Raw genomic sequence first — 20,116 nt, forward strand, 5'->3', positions numbered from 1 at the left:
AGGCTGACTGGAGTGGAGGGCAGCACAGCCAGGGACGGTTGCTTCTCTTTTCAGCTGAACCAGTTTCTCTGGTTGTACAGACTTCATACAATTGAAAGGTAGCTTCCCTTTTAAATAAAGGCAGCTGGCTATTTGGCCTCTCTCTCTCCTCAGAGAACTTGGCTCCTGCTGTTCCAGTAGCTGCACTCTGAAGCTAGTAGGTCAGAACCACTACCAAGGTTCCCAAGTCAAGGGGCCTTCCCAACTGGCTGCCAGTCACTCAGAATTCAAAGGGCTGAGGAAAGTCTAAGCCAAGTCCTTCTAAAGTCTGAAGAAAAGAGGAATTGGAATGTTCTGGTTATTTTTGATCAACCCAAAGCTAAGTGAGGCATCCTGGACTTTCCCTGGGTGGATCCTAAGTGGCTATACTTGTTAGCACAAGGGCGAGTCAAGGTTTTAGTGATATACCTGTGTGGTTTTTAAATATTGTATTTGAGAAAAACATGAGTGAAATTAGTTGAGCTTGTCCTTTGACTTGGAAAAGTGAGGAAATCAACTATCTGTTTTCTCTTCCGGTTTTTGGCTCTACTGAGTATGAGTATGGTAAAGGGGTTTGATGCGAGGTGATCTTTCTTCCCTACCCTGAAACTGGTGTTGAAGAGCAGAAAAACTGAAGACCAGAGATAGGCTGGAAATAGACATCAGGTGCAAAGGAAGAAAGACAGCAAATGCATTTATAACTGCCTTTTTGAAAGTGAAAAATAGCCACACGTGAGATAATAGCATGTGTGCGTCCGAAAGCTGATTAATCATTGATGTCACACTTTGTGAGAAGTTTCAGGATTGCTGAAAGGCTATTTAGACTTTCCTTTAAGCCTGAAGAAGTGGGACACTTCTGGATTCTCCTTCAGTTATCTTAAATTTTTAAAAAGCACCTTGTTTCAGAGACAAAAAGGAATTCAAATCACCGGGAAGTTGCTAAGTTCTGTGTTGCAGACTGAAACTTGTGACTTCTTAGATCATGGAGCCTGGAAATTCTTTCTGACCTTGCTAGGTGGAAGCCAGTTTTAGAGCCTTTAATTTTCTAGTCCACTTGTAATTAACTTTGAGTATGTGGACAAAAGTGCCCTTCTTGGAAACCCTTCCTGATGGCTGTCCTCTTCTGCTTCTCCACAGTGTGTGCAGGATTTATTTATATTTATTACTGTATCACTGTCCTTGCATCTCAAACCCTCCTGCCATTGTGTGTCCCCATTCATGCTGCAAGTGCCAGGTTTAGGAGTCTAACTATCTCAGAGGTAAAGAGAGAGAGGAGTGGTGACTTAAGCAGACTGAATCAGCTTACAGGGGAGATGCTGGGATCACATTCCCATGGCTTTTTCACCACGTGGGCAGTTGGGTTCCAGCTTGACTCTGACGTCATGGGGCCTGGGTAAGGGCTATGAGGCTCCACAGGCATCCTACGTCATCATCATCTGTTAGCTCTCTTTTTCCCCTACCTTTTCCCAGAATCACTAGACAGGGACCTTATGACTTGATGTGACTGCCTTTTCTATGGCCCATAAATTAATATAGCTCATTTTATAAACTGAATTTAATGTGTGAAAGCATGACATCAAGTTCCTTTAGAAAGGTGCTAGTAACCTCAAAGAGCAGCCCTTGTAACATTCACTATTACAGATTTAACTCACCACTCAAGGCACAAAATTCTTGGGACCTTAATGCACATACCCTTTCATTTCTTCATCTTCCAGGAAGTGCCTGTATCACAAAGAAAACTGCATCAACCATTTAGCATGTATGTTTTTCCAGTGTATCTTTCGGATTTTCTGCCTCCTGAGGAGATTTCCTAATGTAAGGAGAGTTCCCACACATACCTACTCTCCCCAACCCATATCCTTCCTATGTCCCTTCCCCTGTCTGATTCTCTAAGGACTAGGAAGAAGGACATCCATGGTTACCTGGATAACAGTACTTAGTGCCAGTTGTAATGTCCCTAGTAGAAATGGTAGTGTATGGGTTTGGTAGGATGAGGTGGAAATTGGAAATGGAAGCCAAATATCTCTCCCCTGGTACAGCTGTGGGTCCCATAATCACCCATAATGCCGTAGGCATCACCCCCATAGTTCCATGTGCTACAAGTTGGTTAAGTCCTAACATGAGATAAAAAAGCAAAAATTCAGACTCTGTAACCATGTTTTTATGAAAAATTATTTTAAAGTTAAAAAAAAATAAGGGGCACCTGGGTGGCTCAGCTGGTTAAATGTCCAACTTCGGCTCAGGTCATGATCTCATGGTTTGAGGGTTTAAGCCCCACATCATGCTCTGTGCTGACAGCTCAGAGCCTGGAGCCTGCTTCAGATTCTGTGTCTCCCTCTCTCTCTGCCCCTTTTCCACTCACATTCTGTCTCTCTCTCTGTCTCTCTGTGTCTCTCTCAAAAAATAAATGAACATTAAAAAAAAATTTCAAGTTAACAAATAAAAGTGAACATTGGAGGTTCACTTTTGAGCCCCGTACTATAGGCATATCTTACACTGGAGAAGGGTTACTGATATTCTACTTCATGATCATTCCCCTCAAGAATCTTGACGCCGTTGTGCTCTTCTGCCCTAAAAATATTCCTTATGCTTTGAAGTGCTTCTCCTCTTTCAGTGAGTGAGTGGCTGCCGTCTCCTTCAGACCAAACCCCAGATTTTTCCTGAAGGAGGGCCCTACAAAAAGCATGGATCTGAAACCAGAGGGAGGGCTTCTTGAACAGAAGGGTCTAAATCATGGAAAGTTGGAGATCACTGAATAGATCTTTTATAGAGGAGGAAGCTGAGATACAGCCACTTACTAACAGGTCAGAACTAGAGCCCTTTTCCTGTGCTCTTTCCTCAACTCTGTTACTGTCTTCACGGGTGTGGACTTCTCATACTGTGGACACAGGTGAGGTCGAGACAGCTGAGGAGGGTAGAGGCAGTCCCTAAACTGGAACTAAGGTGTTGACTGTGGATTATCCGTAGTTCTGTGGGATGACTGCATTGCCTGGAGCCATTTGGAACTAGACCTGTCTGGTCAGCTTGGAAGGGCTATTTGAAGGGCTATCCTGACCACAGAAGGCAAAGGCTGTCACATCCCTGACCCGAACCAGCTTGTGTGCATGTTCTTGATAAATATCTGTTCGTGTTTTTCCCTCTGGTTCAATTTTTTTCAGAAGGTCCCTTTTCTCCTTTCTTATCCCTTTTCTTGAAATGTGCCCTTTCAGGTGGAAATGAACCAATGAAATGCTTTCCTATCATTCTATCTTTGAGTGCCTCTGGTTTTTATGTAACACACAATGTTTCAATTCATTTGACAGATGTTTATGTGCTGACTGCCTGCCAACCCTTCACTAGGTACTGGGGGAGAATGGATGGGAATCATAATGGTGCTGGCCCCGTTTGGGTGTTGTGAGGATGAGTTAAGAAAATGTATGTAAAGGGCTTAGCATAACACAAGGCATATGAAGTGTTTTAAAAAAGGTAGCTACTAATGGTAACAGTAATTTCATTGCTAGACATAGACCCTATCCCGATGGGACTCCCACCTAAATATTTGTGAGTCCTCTGGGTGGTAATACTATACGTCTACGTTCCTAAGCAATTTCACGCTCTTGGTTCAAACCACTGTCAGCTGTGCCTCAATGCTGTGGCATCATCGCTGTGGGAAAGAAAGTTTGTGATGTAGAAGTATGATAGGGATCTCCTCCTTCCTTCTATTAAACAAATTTTTAAAAGAAACACATAACTCTCCTAGTGTTACAATCTCTGTGTGTTACATGGAGGAACATTCCAAAAAGGATACTGGCAAGAACACTAAGCATCCCTGAGTTGTTCTTTGAGTGAGAGCACAAGGTACAAGAATTGGAGCATAACTACACTAATATTAAAATTCACATCCTGAGGACCCACCTGATATAAAAACACATCACTTCTTCTTTCCTGCCCTTTGACTTTGGCTAACAATCTAATGACACACATTTTTCTATTTACTTCAGCTAACATTTTTTGCACATGCGTCATATGCAAAGCTTTGCTAGTCTTCTTTTTTTCAATGTTTATTTATTTTTGAGAGAGAGACAGAGAGAGACAGAGGGTGAGTGGGGGAGGGGCAGAGAGAAAGGGACACAGAATCTGAAGCAGGCTCCAGGCTCTGAGCTGTCAGCACAGCCCAAGGTAGGGCTCGAACCCATGAACTGTGAGATCATGGCCTAAGCCGAAGTCGGATGCTTAACCGACTGAGCCACCCAGGCACCTCTTTGCTAGTCTTCTTTAGACTGTTTTTGCCTAGATAAAAATCATCACCTGCTGCCCACAGCAGCCCCCATGGTTCTGAGGTTTGGCCAGTATCTTGTGTATTTCTTGCAGATGGTGGACATGGGTAGTTTGGCTCCCCCACTGGGTCTGTTCAGTGACTAGTGGAGGATATCGTTCCTGGTTGACAAGTAACCTTCTGTGTTATACCTTGTGGAAGGAGGGGGAGCCCTGGTCACACCTGTGAGACAGCAAGAAGGCTTCCAGGTTGGCTTCAGCCAGGTAACAGAGCAAAGATCACAGTTACAGAACAGGTTGTTCCACATTCTTCTTGCTTTCCTGGTGACCACAGTGAGGAAACTGTCCAATTGAAAGGAAGGGAAATCCCTTCTACCACTAGATTGAAACAGTACCTCATAAAACATTTCTGTTTCCAGGTGTTTGCTTTCCATGGGGCAGGATTAGTTGAAAGCACGTGTTTGTTCTCCTGCAGCACCTGGTGTGTAACAGGCTCTCAGGACATTCCCACTATCTGCCCTCCTGTCGTTAGAACCTCCGTATTGCTCCCATGGAAAAAGGGATGTTACCTTTCCCCATCCAAAAGGGAACCAAGCCTCGTGTTAGAAAGAATGCCAAACACTCCACTTCTGCAAATTTTGAACCTCAGTCCCACACCTGTGCAGTGCCTCTTTCTCTTCTCTCTCTACTTGGAGCAGAAATTCTTGAAGAATGGTCACTGGGGAACATGATAGAAATGCAGATTCTTGGATCCATTGACTCAGACCCTGCAGTCTGTGTTTTAACAAGCCCTCCAGGTGGCTTGGTTTTTTTGTTTGTCTGTTTGCTCTTTTTCTTTCTACTCTCCACTTGACCCCCTCCCTCCTCCTACCTCCCCCCTTCTCCCAGCCCCAGCAAAAGCATTCTACTGAAGATGTCCAGCTTCCCTGGGGATTCCTGCTTTGAGAAGTGGAGGAGGCCCCTGTGAGACTCACTTTTCACTTGTGCGACTAGTGAGCTAGGAATCCCCTACATTTTTCATGAACTCCTTTGCTTTTGTTTTGATTTTATTATCTGCTTTTATTTCATTACTCTTAAAGCTAACTATGCTCGCTGCAGAAAAAGTCAAGTTAGGCAAACAGAAGACCATAACAGCATAACTTCTAGGATTATAGCATAATCCTAACCACTTAGAAACAACTACTTAACTACTTAATAGGTTCTTTTCTATATGTTTCCCCCCCCTTAATAAATGGGTTCATATCTTACATAGTGCTTTATAACTTGATTTCCCTTAATCTTCTGAACGTCCTCCCAGGTAGAGGCATTTCCAAGGCATTTTTAACGGCTGCACAGTGTTTCACTGCAGACAAGACGTGATTGACCATTGTTAGTATTGATTTAATATAATGGGTAAAAGTTTTGTGAGGAGGGATGAGGAAGAGCCCTGGGTGGAGAAATAGATCTTTCCAGAATCAGATTCTACACCAGACTGATCCTTGTCCTGTGGTTTACACATTTCCACTCCCTATATTCCACCTTTCCTTTCCTTGGGATGTATGATTTACCCCACCAGAGAGGTATGATTTCTTACTCAGGAGATCAGCATACACTGTAACAAGGACATAGGTTTCCCCCACTCATCCTTCTCTTCTTAAGTGGTGTTAGGAGTCTTCTCGCTCCTTAGGCACTGAGCAGGCCTAGGAATTTTTCTTTTCTTTCTTTAATTATTTTAAGACATACCTTTGAAAATAGGTCATTTTTAAATTATTGTAACTGGGAAAGAGCCTTGATTAATTTTTTCCTAGAAAAATCATATATAAATGTTGGGAAAGCATTTGGAAATACAAATAAATGAAAATAAAATCTCATTACCTAGAGATAGCCATAGTGACACTTTGAATAAGCCTTTTAATCTTTTTTCCCATGTATCTATTTTTTTTTCCAAAAATACAACATAGTAGTATTATAAACTTCCTTCACATAACATATTGAACAACTTCTATGATGCTTTTTCTGTATTCATTCAGTGAAATGCTGGAGCCAGGTTGAGATCATTAAATATTTAGGGTTTTGAGGGTGGATTGTTAAACCATTGGTAGCTTGAGATCATCCATGGCGGGATGTCATGAGATACCACAAATCAAGGGTTTTTTTTGTTTTTTTCAAAGAGCTGGTTTCTCAGCATACCACTAGATGCACATTTTACCTTGTGTGAATATGTTTTTTTTTAATTTTCAATCTGTTTTTGCTTGTTTCTACTTTTTGCTATTATAAGCAATGTTGTAACGGCCAGTCTTATAGTTAAGTCTTAGCATACACCAATCATTACTTCCTTAGGATAAATCCCTAGAAGTGGGGTTCCTCCATCAAAGAACATTCAGAATTTCACAACTCCTTTGTTGCCAGTTAAACCCCCCTCCCCTTCCCCTTTCACACCCTGTGAAAGGAAGAGTGTACTGCTTTTTGTTTTAAGAGGATTTATGAGAAACCTCTGGGACAAGGAATTTCATCTCTCTCCTGTTGTTTGCTTCTGTTTACATTTTCTGAATTAACTTAATTCTTTTTATATAAGGAAACGCCCTGGCAAAGAGCCTTTGATTCTTAGGCTACATACTGATATGCAAGTTGTAAAAAATATGTTTTGTGTTTGTGCTGGGTTGAGAGGCAATATATCATGATGATTAAGAGCTTAGACTCTGGAGCCAGAATGAGTTTGAATCCCAGCTCTGCTACTTATCTGTGTGACCGTGTGCAAATTATACAAACTCTTTGGCTCATTTTCCTCATCTGGAAAACGGAGATGATGAAGGAATCTAGTCTTGGGGTTTCTACAAGGCTTAGATGAGTTGACATACGTAAACCACTTAGAACCAGCACATGGTAAGTTCTAGGTAACTGTTAGGTTATTATTAACATTAACAAGTATATAGAAGTCTCCGTGGAACTTTGCCAACTGTCACATTCAGATTATTTCATTAGCTCCTTCATCATATGGGAAATCGAGCTGAGCGTTTCTTGTATCAACCCCCAAATATTTGAGTACCACGTGGCAGGTATTGAACTAGCGACAGTAGAGAACTTAAAATGTTTTCATCCCCTTGAGGATCTTACAGTCCAACTTGAGAGCTGTTCCATAAATATGAAACAGTAAATAATAACAAAAAACAATGGGGAATAGTTGCTGAAGACAATAAGGGGAGAGATACTCCAGGGTTCTACCTGATTGCTGACTAAAATAATTATGCAAAATCTGCTGGAAGCACAGTGGCCTGGGCTGGTCTGGGAGGACTTCTCAGGAGATACAAAGTTGTCTCTGGGCCCTAAAGGGCAAGATGGGGTTTTTAAAGGGCTGAATATATGGTGAGAGCAGAGCAGCGGGTACATGCAGGGGACCCCAGAGGAAATCAGGTCAGACCTGCCTTCTAGAAGTACACTGTCCAGTTTGGTGGCCATTATCTGTATGTAGCTATTGAAGACTTGAAATGAAGCTAGTTCAAACTGAGATGTTCTGTAAGTATGAATTACATATCAAATTTCAAAGATTTAGTACAAAAAAAACCACATTGAGAATCTCAATAATTTAGGTATTGATTGATTGCAATTGAAATGACAATATTTTGGAGATATTGTTTAAATACAGTATATTAAAATTAATTGCACCTGTATATTTTTACTTTTTATCAGACACTAGAAAAATTTTAATTATATAAAACTTATATAACATTATTTTATATTACGTAAAAAATAAAATCATATGTGTGGGTCACATTTATGGCTTGCAATTTATTTCTGTTGGACAGAGCTGTCTGAGAGCTTATAGTCCATGATACAGTGATGTGCCAGAGTAGAAAGTTTCCATCCCATCCCAGGGCCAACCCTAGGCCCTCTTCCCAGCCATCTCCATGATTGTAGGAGGATGCAATCTCTCTGATGATGCTGAAAGATGCCCACGAGCCTTCTCAACCTAAACTTTTAAGAGAGGCAGTTACCTATTTTCATTTCTGAGCAACACAGTTTGTGAGGAAACAGGGCTTAAATTGCAAGTTCTCCCACAAAGCTCAGACAAGGCAGCTTTTAGGAATGTAATGAGGGAAGATCCTGAAAACAGTGCTAAAAACAGGAAGAGTGACAACATGCTACCATCTCCCAACCCCGTAACCCCTCAACCAAAACCCTCTGGTCCTGCTCCTTTATGTAACAAAAACAGCATTGCTGGCTGGCATGTCCCCAGGGTCTGAGGGAGAAGATGGCTGGTATGGCAGGGCAGAATGGAGATGGAGAGATGTGACTAGGTGGGTCCGTGGAGCCCCAGGCTGAACTCAGGCAAGTTTCATTTTGTCCTTTAACTAAATGATGTGTGAGTGTTCAAATGTATCATTCTGAGCAGCATTTTTTATCTTTATTTTTGTCCTCATGCAGCATCACCAGGTGTCTCGCTGAGCACAGTGCTATCCAGGGTATTGGGGTCATTTCCCTATTTGTCTAGAGAAAGCTGTACATGTAGCCTGTCTTGATTATACATCATAGGACACTAGAATTTTACAGCATGTCAGATCATAAAGTTCTGAGTTTTATACATGAGAAGAACACTTAAGAAAAAAGAAATGACTTATCTGAGGTGTCAACTGGTAATTCATGAAATGAGATCATTCTGTCTGTAGCATATTGCTTGTGTTTTTTATTTTTTATTTTTTATTAAAAAAAAATTTTTTTTAACGTTTATTTATTTTTGCGACAGAGAGAGACAGAGCATGAACAGGGGAGGGTCAGAAAGAGAGGGAGACACAGAATCTGAAACAAGCTCCAGGCTCTGAGCAGTCAGCACAGAGCCCGACGCGGGGCTCGAACTCACATACCGCGAGATCGTGACCTGAGCCGAAGTCGGACGCTTAACCGACTGAGCCACCCAGGCGCCCCTGCTTGTGTTTTTTAGAGAAGATGATGAAAGGTAGACTAGTCCCGTCATTTTGTTTGGGGGGATGGAAAGGGTAGAGGCACTGGATCAAGTCTGAGAGGAGACCCAGCTCTTTGGAAGGAATCTAAGGGCTGGGGATCCTAGTGAATCAGAAATCACTCTTAGCTTCCTGGAACTGTGTCCTAGCTACCTGCTCTAGATTTGCTCCTGTAGAAACCTGCCCCATGGTGTCCACTTACATCTGGTGTTTCTAAATGTCTAGAGGGATTCTGGGGGAACTTACCTGCTCTGAAATCGCAGCTGGACTCCCCGAATTTAGAACTGAGGGCTAGGTCCCTCTGGCTCTGATGAAATCAGGGTCTGCCCCATTGGCCTGGAGTCTCCAAGCAAGACTAGCCAATTCAGGGGACCTTCTTGGGATATCTCAAAGGGCCTTTCTGTGACCTTCCAAGCAAAATGGAAGGTCAGGTTGATCTGAAGCCAGGCCTTGATAGCCAATGTGCTCCAATCTAATCAGGTTCCCATGAGGTCTTCCTGGAGAACCCAGGATATCTGTGGCTGCCACAATATTCCAGGGATGTTACCCAAGGTCTCTTGCACTGGTCATTTCTGACTCCTCCAAGACTGGGGGATAATCAGAAATCATAGCCAGGGAACGAAATAGACATGGCACGTCCCTCAAAAACTTACGGTTTAGAGGGGACAACAGATATCACATACCTTTTTCTAAGTGTTCTCAGAGGATGCTGTGAGAATATCTGTTGGTAGTAGGAGTCAGGGTGGAATTTAGATTGGGTGGGAACCCTGCCTGAAGAACTAACAAAGTACCTAAAGTCTAGTTACTACCACTCTTCTGGTCCCCAAATGAGTATTATTTGCATTCTGGACCAAGCTAAAGAGTCCTTCCAAAAGGTTTTGCTAAATATTATGGGAAAACACAAGGGAAGTAGAATAAAAGAAGCATAAAGCCAGACAGTTTTCTAAAATTCATTTTTTTGGTGCCTTGTTCAAAGCTGGCTTGCTTCAAGGGCTCATGTACCATTCTTAAGTCCCCAGGCACCAGAGGAACCTGTACTGTGTCCATAAGGGATCATTGCTGAGGCCCTCACTTGCTAACTCATGACATGGGGAGCTGTTATCTTGTGATCAGAGCTCCCCTTCCTACATATTTTGTCCCTGGAATCCAGTTAAAGGGGCCAGATTCCCATTCACCATTCTGCACTTTGGGCCTTCCCATCTGGCTTAGTTTCTGCTCTAAGGCGTTGTCATCCACCGCTGCTGTCTCCCACAGTGATACGCCACTGATCATGCACGCTGGCAGGTCCCACTGAGGCTAAGTGACCCTCTCTTGGCAATCTTATAGACTTGACTCTACAACATATGGGACACTGTGCTCAGAGTACCTTGCGATCTTTCCCAATTCCCATTTCAAAAGGGGATTTAAAAAATATGTTTACTTGGATTCTGCATGAAAGCAGGGGAAGACCTCAATAACCTTTTGAGGTTTTTTTCAGCCTTTCTAATTTGTAGGTGCCTTTTTATGTGTGTGCACTATGGTTAGGAAGTTCTACCCCCTTCTCAATTTAACTTCCATCCTAACCACCAAATAGTGCTTCCATTTTAGAGTGGCAGCAGCCAACTCTACCAGAGTGTCTGTGGATCTCTCCAAACAGCCGGTTTCCCAGCCCATTCCCAGTGAGGTGGTCAGGTCTAAATTTAACCATGACCTTCTGCCAGCATACGCAAGCTAGGGCTGCAAGAGCAAAATCAGAGCTGGACTGTTCTCAGGGGTGTGTGTGTGTGTGTGTGTGTGTGTGTGTAGGAGTTAAAAGAGAAGGTAAGCAAAGCTTCCCAAAAGTCCAGATGAGCCCTGGGGGAAGAGAAGATGTTCAGGGCAGGGGGAGTATAGTCATCCCAAGTGACTATGGTAGTTTATGCCAGCCTGGCCAGGTCTTGTGGAGAAAATCAGCCAAATTCTCCACTCTCTCGGTTTCCTCCCATATAAAGTATCTGTGACGTAATTCACCTGGATTTGTAATTACCATGGCTGCCTGCCAAGCGTTATACCACACTTATGTGCTCACTCTTGTCTCTTATTCCACAATTCCTGATCCCAGGTTTGTGAGATACAATCTGCACATTGTCTTGTATAGACAATGAGGGGCTGAAACAAGATTTCAGCTCTTGTTTACTTGTCTGGCTTGCATCTTTTTCTGTATCAGTGGGTACGTATCTCAGACACAGGTCAAGGGCAGTGCTGTAATTCTATTGGTGGAATGGTCTTACACATTTTTATACCAAATACGTATGAATGCAAAGCACTGAAAGTGGTGTAGTTCATAAAATTTAAATTTAGCTCATTATAATTTTGTCACACCTTCAATTTGTATTTATAGTCATAATTAACATCCTATACTATAAAATTTATAGGCATATATGTGACATCATGTATATATATATATATATATATATATATATATATATACATGACATTTTTAGAATGGCATCAGTTTAGGACTCAAATAGGACAATCTTTTTTTAAGTAGGCTCCACACCCAATGTGGGGGCTTGAACTCATGACCCTGAGATCAAGACTCACATGCTTTACTGACTGAGCCTGTCAGGCACCCCGCAAATAGGACAATCCTTATTTTCTGTTTGATCCCTAACAACAGATTGGAAGTAATGTAGAGGCAGGTTTGGAGATGCTGCCTTGAATCTATGTCTTTCTGAAATGCCTTGGCTCACAGCTAAGAGAAGAACCAAACTACAGAGCTTCTGGAACTGGGGTTCTAGTAATCTCTGAATGTGCCCATCACAACAGGGATGTGTCTAAGAAGGGAGCATGGGCCAGTTGGCTCTCTTGCGCTCATCTGTCATTTTCTGTAGGTAATTTAGAGGAGTTCTACAGGCAATTTTATATTTAGCTCTAGTCTCCAAGGGAAGGGCCCACATTAGGGAGGGTCAGACTGGTTCCATCAGGCAGCACTTACTAAGCGCATTGCATTATTCTAGTTACTGAACTTCTTTATGCCAGTTTATTCATCTGTGTACTTGGGAAAATATACTTATCTATGCCTAAGGTATTTGTAAGGATTCAAATAAAAAAAGATGTGGACCATGTGTGACATTTAGTATATAGTTCCTGGCTTCCTGGCCCATAGAATATACTTGATAAATGCTAGTTTATGAAAAATGATATTTTTTCTTATTATTAGACATTTCTCTGACTTACAGGGCAGTAGTTTTAGGTAAGCCATTAAGTTGGGTGGGGATTAGTGAATACTTTTCAAAACTCTCTGGGAAAACAGACATATAACTTACACTTGTAATTACTGGCCTTTTGCTCAATTTTTGGTCCCTAGGAGTGTCCCTGTTGAAAACAAGTTGCTGATCTGGTGGATCATAGGGCTGATTCAGGGTGACAGTTTTTATTAAGAAAGAGATAAAAGGTTGGGGCACCTGGGTAACTCATCCTACTCTTGATTAAGGCTCAGGTCATGATCCCAGGGTCATGGGATCAAGCACCAAGTTGGGCTCCATGCTGAGCGTGCAGCCTGCTTAGGATTCTCTCTCTCTCCCTCTGCCCCTCACCCCCACTCATGCAGCGCTCTCTCTCTAAAAAGAAAGAGATAAAAGGTCTCCTCCCTACATCTGGAGGCCAGTGTGTTGGGTTCTTAAGCAATTCTTCAGCATGTCACTGCTAAAGATCTTTATTTATTAGTTTATATTTATTTCTTAGTTTAGTGTATGCCATTATCCTTTGTTCATGTCTAAAGCGAATCATCTTAGATGTGTTTCTTTAATTAGTACAGTTATCAGCTGTGTTCTGGTAAATATCTGATCTACCATTTATGGGTCAGAAATTTCTGTTCTGTCATCAGTAACCAATCAGGACTTATTGTATTTAGTAACCACATTTATCACTTTTAGACAAAACAAACAAACAAACAAACTTGACATTTTGGTTAAACGTGTTGTTGGTTGGATTTAGATTACTTTCTGCAATAGTGAAACTCACTTATAGATCTTCAGGTTCAGTGGGAAGAGGGAAGTCAAAAGTCCCCCAAATTGACTCCCATTAGGCCTGTCTACATTGCGTCCTGTCACATGCCCATCCTTGAATTGCTCCCCATGTCCCAGGAAATAAAATACTCAGGTTCTTTTTGGCTCTGCCTCTGGCGGTGGGGTTGGAGGTGGAGATTGAGCAGGAAACAGGATTTCTACATACAAAGCTGGGCAATCTGGGATGCTCTTGTGAAGGGGAAAGAGAAGTGGGTACTGGGGAGGGGGCCAGCATGTGTCCTCTCTTGACCAGTGTGCATCTTCGTCTGCTGAGAAACTGCAGTGAGGTTAAGCCCAGCTGAAGTCCCACTGCCTCTCATGTTGTACATGCTCAGAGGACAGGGTGACTGGCCCCTCTAGAGGAGAGTAAGGAGATGTGTGCAGGTGAGGCCTTGTGAGGAAGTAACACAGGGACTGGGTCTTGAAGGGGAGGGAGAGGGGGGATATTCTTCATCTAAGAAGTTAGGCAAAGGAAATAGCATGAGGAAGGACATAAAGTCCTGGATGCGAATGGAGTGTTATGGAAATGAGGAACAGATAGTGATCTACCGTGTGACTCTAGTATCTCCTTTGGTCTCCAGCTTCTGGGAGTCAGCCTGCACATTTCACAGATGAGAAGACTGAGGCTCAGAGAGACTAAACCGTTCTCCCAAGAGCATGTGGGTAATAAGTTGAATCCTGGTTTTCCTCTCCAAGTTCTACTTTTTCTCCTGCTTACCCTGCTGCAAACTAGATTCTGCTCCTTGTATCAAGTTCTATTTTTTTATTTACCATCCTGGAATCTGGTACAGTTCCATATTATGTCCCTGAAACTATAGGATGGCTTAGCAGTTCCACAAGCAGCCTTTCTTGTGGGGTATTACTTTTATTTGCATATATAAACCCTGTGCCGCCAAAGGTCTTAACATAAGCATTGCCTGGCATACACACACACACGTTTATACCCTAAATAGCAGAGGCCTAGAAATGTTTGTCTACTTTTGCCAACATCTGACTGTGATTATCTTTAACCACAGTCACACTGTTTGTCTCTTAAAATAGCACTGACTCTCCCAAGGAGGCTGTTTCTGGTTGTCACAGTGCTCCCAGAACTGTTCCACCTGACTTCTCCTGGTAGCCTCGACAGCCCATGATTTACTGTGATTACTTTCACTGCTCCCTTATGGTGACCCTCCAGAATTCTTCCTTAGGATTCATAGACCCCTCCAGGTGGTCCCAGAGCCCACCTCTTGACTCACGTATAGCTCTCCCTGCCATGTCCATTGGCCTTTTTTCCTTCCTACTCCTGGCTCTGCCCTCAGGCCATGTCAGTGTGCAGGGCTCAACTTCCCACTTTCCCAGAGGAGAGCAGCTCAAAAAGGTCAGGCTATGTCTGACCTGTGGGATGGACCTGGCCAATTTTGGAAAGGCTGCCCCCCAGCATGGATATTAAAAATTTGTCCTTGCTTCGGGTTCTGCCTCCCAGAAACTCAATATCCCCCTATGCTAGCCCTGGGTTCTTTTGCTTTAAAGTAAAAGCCTGATTTTGACTTTGACCTTGATGAGAGTAAAAGGAGAGAATGAAGAAGGTATTTTTACCTTATAGTTTCTACCTTTGCATCACCCTGTCCCGCCCTCCTCCACCCCTTAGAATAATACATCATACCAAGCTAGGGGAAACCACTACCTGAAAGAGCCTAGTGATCTTTCTCAAACCATCACCAGGATCAAGGGAATGAACATCAATTTACATACGTGATTCTGGGTTGTGTGCTCTGGGCTTGGATCCTTTCACTAAGAAATCCTTTTTCTGAACAATTGGGGCGACATGTGGGTGGCAAACACAAAAGCCAACAGAGTAAGAACGGTGAAAATATAGATTGTCAGGATTGCTTTCCCATTTTTCAGGCTTGCTCTGTGATTTGAACAGTGTGTTCTCCAGAGCGGGCACGTGGAGGTCACCCGCTGAGCTCTGGTAAGAGCTACTCTTGGTGCCACTTTTGGACTATATTGCTCTCCCTGAACCACAAAGGTTCTTTCTGCATAACCTTGTAAAAGTAGAATTGAAAGTTGAGGTGCCTAATTGTGGAAAATAGGTTTGGGAGATGAAGATTACAGATGAGCTCATGAAAGCCCTATAAATATTTTTATGATCCTTAAAATAAATTATCCCACTAAATATAAGGAGAAGGAGTACCATGCAATTTCCATTCTGTTGGAGTAGAAGTATTTCAAAGTTTCCTAATGCAAAATTTGAACTAGATACTTTTCAATTCATTTTTGGGTGTAGATAATGGGTGTGTTAAGACACTTTCAACCCCACCCCCACTGTGGTCCCTCATCCAGATGGGACTCAAAACTTTAGAAGAATATAGGCTTTAGAGTCCAGCAGACCTGCCCTGAATACTCACTCCGTCATTTACCAGCTGTGTCACCTGCTATAGGGATTTAACTCTCTGGGCCACATTCTCATGGGCAGCAAAATGGACATAATGTGCATGAAGTGTACCTATGTGCATGAAGTGTACAAGTGTTACTGAGAATGGCATTGAAATGCTTAGCATTTCTGTCATGTTGTAAGTTCTCTTAAAGAATAGCATATAAACGTACAGACGATGATTGTAAAACATGGTTGTACATGTACAAGGGGTTAAAGTGGTAACTTTTGTGTTGTATAAATTCTATCACGATAAAAATAATTTTAAAATTATACCCCCCAAAATGCTAAGTGTATGTGTGAAAGAGAGCATTTTATTAATTTATAAGAAACTAGAAGGAAGCTCATCAAAACATGTTATATGGAAGGATTCTGAATTACTTTTTTATCCTCTTCCTTAAATTTTAATTTTTCTAAATTTCTACAATAACATTACTTACTTCTGTGGCTGGAAAATATTAAGTTACAACAAAAGCCTAAATGGACAGATGCATAAACAAAACAATGGCAGGCCACCCACACTGTCAAGCAGGTGCCAGGACTCTTTGCTCTCCACCTGCCCTGTCATTCTTGGAGCTGGTGGGGGCAGGGTCACAAGTGCAGTCTCTCCCTGTCCTTCTCCTGCACTGCCCTCTGCCCTAGTCAGCTGTCTACCATATCCATGGCCACGGTCAGGGGAGGAATTGAGTGGGACAGTATAGATGGTTCCTTGTGGCCCACCCCCCTGAGCTGCGGTGACTATAGGTGCCACATCAGTTTTGACTCCCATCTACAGAGTTTCTGTACCTTGGGGTTTTTTGGTGTCATGTATTTCGTAAAGATGCATGTGCACCCAGAGGCGTTTTTCAGTCCCTGTGCTTGATCTGTGGCATTGCGATGTGTCGGAACACCCAAGAGCAGGGCAGCAACTGCCCCTACGTACACTACTCACCCCTTCCCATTGCACATGACTGAGAATTGCCTTCTTCCAAACACATACACTAGAATGGTATTCTTGACATTAGAGCCTCTAACCTGTCCTGAGACTTCATTGGAAAATCTACTTGTTAACTTTATCCCCCTTATCATCCCAATGCCCAAACAACTCCTTCTGATTATCTCCAGCATGAATGATTTAAAAATAATGATGCATTTATCCAGCATTTATTGAACCTAAATATACTGAAACTTAAAACAGAGAAAAATAAAATCACATTTATTGTAGTTTTTGCATGAAGGGATTTATGCTTTGGAGTAACTATTCTGTAGTCCTCATATGGGACATTTTAGGTCCTTAAACTTTGGTGTTCAGTGATATCCTCTCTTATATGGGGACCCACAATGGTTACATGTGGCCCAGAGGAGCATAGGAACTGCCCTCAAGAGCCAGAGCCTGAGAGATCTATCTGCATCTTACACATCTGGCGAGCTCAGTGCTCCCACAGCACGCTGCATACACTGAGCTATGAAAATACCCAGGCTATGAGATGTATGACAAAGCTTCTTAATCCTTTCTTATAGTCCTGTCTCCTTAAAAATTCCATAACTTTGATTTATAAAATACGGGGAGTTTATCAGACAAATATAACATGAGAAATGTTATATTTGTTATATAACATGACAAAACATAAGAAAGAAGTTTCTCATTTACTTTTTTTTTTAATTTTTTCAATGTTTTATTTATTTTTGAGACAGAAGAGAGACAGAGCATGAGCAAGGGAGGGGAAGAGAGAGAGGGAGACACAGAATCTGAAGCAGGCTCCAGGCTCTGAGCTGTCAGCACAGAGCCCGACGTGGGGCTCGAACTCACAAACTGCAAGATCATGACCTGAGCCGAAGTCAGACGCTTAACCGACTGAGCCACCCAGGCGCTCCTGAAGTTTCTCCTTTAAAATATTTTCCCTGACATTAAAGTAAGGTAAATTATATCCACAAATAACATTATAAATAGAAATAAACTATAAATGGATTTCAGACAAATAGACACTATAAAAGAAGTTAGGACAAATAATAAGACCAGGGGAAAATACTTGCACCCTACATAATAGACAAAGAGTAATATTCAAAATACATCAAGAATTTTATAAATCAATAAGAAAAAAAGCCAACAACCCAATAGAAAAATGGGCAAAAGTTATAAACGGGCAGGATTTTTAAAAAAGCAATAACCTTTGAAAAGATAATTATCAGAACTAATCAGAAAATACAAGTAAATAGGATAACTTTCACCCTTCAGATTAGCAAAATTATAGGTAAGGGGGTAGAGAAGTAGACCATTGTATACTCATGGGAAAATAAATTGATGCAGTCTTTCTGGAGGGCCATTTGGCAGAATCCTTGCAATTGAAAAGATATTATGTTTTTTGACCTCCTTCTAGGAGCATGGCCTAAAGAAGTTCTCCATTTATCTCCATTTATCCAAGGATGTCCATGTGGTAATTTTTGTAATAGCTGACAAGGAGATGGGCAGTAGCATTATTTCCAATAGAAGAATGGTACCATTTTACTGTGCAATACTATGTAGCCATCTAAAACAAGCAAAAAAGAAAATATAGGCAGGAAAATCTTATCCTTGTTAAATGAAAAAAATGTATAGAAACCTTTAACTATATAGTGTGAATTGCTTTGTGCAGGAACTATGCATGTGTACGTGTGTGTGTGTGTGTGTGTGTGTGTGTGTGTGTGAATGCATGAAAATGCTCTGAGAGTCCTATATCAGCCATGGTTACCTCTAGGTAGGAGAGTGGGACTGGGATACAAGGGAATACCTGGGAAGGAATTGGAAAGATTAGCCTGTAATTTTCTAAGATGTTGTTTAAAATTTCATGTACATATATTTACATATGATATACTTTTAAATGTTTATTTATTTTGAGAGAGAGAGTGAGAAAGCACATGAAAGAGGAGCAGGGGCAGAGAGGGAGGAAGACTGAGAATCCCAAGCAGGCTCCATGCTGCCAGTGCAGAGCCCCATGTGGGGCTCGAACCCATGAACCGTGAGATCATGACCCGAGCCAAGATCAACTGACTGGCTGAGCCCCTAAAGTGTAATATAGAAGATAATTTGGAAAACATAGGAAAAATTAAGGAAAATATATCACCTATAATTCTAGACAGCTTGACTTTAGTTACTTACCCTCAGTCTTTTTTTTTTAAATTTTTTTTTTTCAACGTTTATTTATTTTTGGGACAGAGAGAGACAGAACATGAACGGGGGAGGGGCAGAGAGAGAGGGAGACACAGAATCGGAAACAGGCTCCAGGCTCTGAGCCATCAGCCCAGAGCCCGACGCGGGGCTCGAACTCACAGACCGCGAGATCGTGACCTGGCTGAAGTCGGACGCTCAACCGACTGCGCCACCCAGGCGCCCCACCCTCAGTCTTTTCTATGTGTACGTTATGTGTGTGTGTGGCTGGGGGGGGGGGGTGGGTGTTCAGTTTTATACTCAACGTTGTATTCTGTTTCTTTCACTTAATGTTTAAACATTTCCCCATAGTTTTACAAACTTAGTCTCTGGTACCACCTTTGAATGGTCATTATATATTCATTCCTTATGGCCATGAGGAACAGGTACCTGGAGACTGAGCACCTGCCCTGCCTGCCCAGGGGTGGTCAATGGTGGGGGCAGCTAGGTCAGGCATGAGGACTACATGCTGGAGATCTGAGGAAACCATGTAGCATCCTCTCTCCCCTTTCACCTTCTCTGGTTATCAGTGGACCTTCTGTTTTTCTTTCTCCCCAGCTCAGGCTCGAACTCTGACTTCTGGGAGCTGCTTTCTCTGCTCTGGGCCTGTCTGAGAATTGAGGCCAAAGGGCAAGATTTGAAATTTTGGCCCTCCCCTGGAGTGATGGCATCTGAAAGGCAGTTTAGAACATAGGCTTCAGTCTCTCTGAGTTAGAAAGGTCAAAGGAAAGGATTAGTGCCGATAATCTAGAGTTGTTCTTCCATTTGGTAGGTTGGTAAACTGAAACCCAGCAAGATTGAGATTTGCCTAAAACCATGCGGCAAGTCAGCAGTAAAGCTAGAATCCTCTACTGGGATTCTTGGTGTGGCCCAGTGCTCTTTTTACTCTACTGTGAAAGGTATCTAAGCACCATTCAGGCTGCCTGGAGCCCTGAGACTTAGGCAACAGCACCATGGGCTGAAGAAGGTTCACTGGGGCTTCAGTTTTAGTTCATTCATTCAGCAAACATCCTGCTCTACACACACACACACACACACACACACACACACACACACACACAAAGATGAAGTAAATGTTCCAAAGTAGTATAGATGTAGCTATTACATGGTGGTAGGTTTACTGAAACTTTGTTTTTTCCTATAACGGCCATATATTACATTTGAAAGCTTCACTTTTTTAAAAGTCTTCCTGTTCATTTAAATATTTTTAATTTTCAAAGTCATGAAGTACTTCCTAACTTTAGAGTAAGAAATGGGTGCAACCCATTTTGTGAACCAGATAAATCTTCTCTCCTATGTGAGT

At 42.3% G+C, this 20,116-nt stretch overlaps 1 protein-coding gene across 21 annotated transcripts in view; it reads left to right on the top strand.

The window, feature by feature from the left end:
* KALRN (kalirin RhoGEF kinase) overlaps positions 1-20,116 on the top strand; it is a 677,424-nt gene that overhangs the window by 558,373 nt on the left and 98,935 nt on the right. The gene's annotated exons all lie outside the window — the stretch shown is intronic.

Source organism: Prionailurus bengalensis, chromosome C2 (assembly GCF_016509475.1).
Source record: "Prionailurus bengalensis isolate Pbe53 chromosome C2, Fcat_Pben_1.1_paternal_pri, whole genome shotgun sequence".
Lineage (NCBI taxonomy): Eukaryota > Metazoa > Chordata > Mammalia > Carnivora > Felidae > Prionailurus > Prionailurus bengalensis.